The following is a 1,388-nucleotide window of genomic DNA, read 5'->3' on the forward strand; positions in this document are numbered from 1 at the left end:
TGGGCCCCGAAAATTACCCCGGGGGGGAGGGGGGGGAGGGGGGGGGGGGGCAACAGCAGGAAATGCTCTCAGGTCTGTAAATACTTGAGGGGGTGAGAGATGATGTTCATGGGCAAAATATTTGAGCAGCCTCATCCCACTGACCTCCTTCGGTGCTGCTCTTGAAAGGGATTGGCCCGAGTCAGAAACAGTTGATCTTTAATGCTCCAAAAATACATTCCCTTTCAAAGCCTCTCAAGTGGAGGAGCGTCCAGGCTGCCAAAATCAGTCCCCACTCCCAGCTCCTCGTGGCTTGGCTGAGTTCAGCACCAGGGTGGCCATTCAGGTCTGTAGGTGATGATGAGGATGAAAGGTGCTGGGGCAGTGGCATGGGGGGGTGCAGGAGTGTGTGTAGGGGGGACAGCAGCAGGCTCTGTCCCCAGACTTTCTCCTGGCTGCTCCATCCCCAGCTCATTGCCCTGGCTCTGGCTCATTTCTCGTGCTTTCCTACCTGAGGTGGCCAAACTCTGGTTCTGTAGACCCCATTGGGAGTCTAGAGCTGAGCTGGGGCCCCTTTGGTTCCCACCCAGGAGCTGCTGATCATTTCAGTGCCAGGCTCAAGCAGATCACTTAATACTACACCAACATCTCCCTTCTCTTCCAAGGAAGGATCCCCAGTTCCCTTTCCTGAACTTGGGCTCTTCTGGGATTGCCTTCTGCTGTATTTTACAGGTTTCCTCCTCTCCCAGGTGTGGATCCACAGCATCTCACTGCTCGGTGCTTTGGGTGGTGCTTTTTAACCAGATCTTATCCTTCTGCAGCTCTTGGCTGACCTTCACCTCTGTACATCTGGGAAGAGCCCAAACCTGGGCCCTGCTTTCTCCTGAGACCAGCAGCACAGCACTGACATGTTCAGCATGAACCCTGATCCTCCCTCCTCCAGGATCACTGTCCTTCACCCCTGCAGCCTTTCCTGGCCATTACCCAGGGCCTCACACCAGCCCCTTTAAAAAAGGACAAACCCATTTCTCTTCTCAGTAGCCACAAACAGGGACATTCCCAACATCCTTCCAAGTCTGTTTTGGTTCTCAGTTACACACAAGCCCTTTTGCTACATACAGCACCTCGAACTACTCAGCATTTAAAAGAGAATTAGCTGAAATAAATTCCTTTGTTTGCAAGGATTTTGTCTTCATCAGAGCCCAAAGAACTGGCAGGGCTGCACACGAGTCCTTTGTGTCCTGCAAGCTGCATGAATAGTGCGTGTGAGGGAGCCCTGCTGGAGGAAGGCAGAGGGAACAGCTAAAATATATATATCTACTGAAGTCTGGGAAGTGTGGTTTGGGGTTTACTCAGGCAATTGGTAGTTTGCCTAACGATTCAGGCCACATTTGAGGTTTTGCTTGGTT

This window comes from Chaetura pelagica, unplaced genomic scaffold (assembly GCF_000747805.2).
Source record: "Chaetura pelagica isolate M959 unplaced genomic scaffold, ChaPel_1.0 scaffold275, whole genome shotgun sequence".
Lineage (NCBI taxonomy): Eukaryota > Metazoa > Chordata > Aves > Apodiformes > Apodidae > Chaetura > Chaetura pelagica.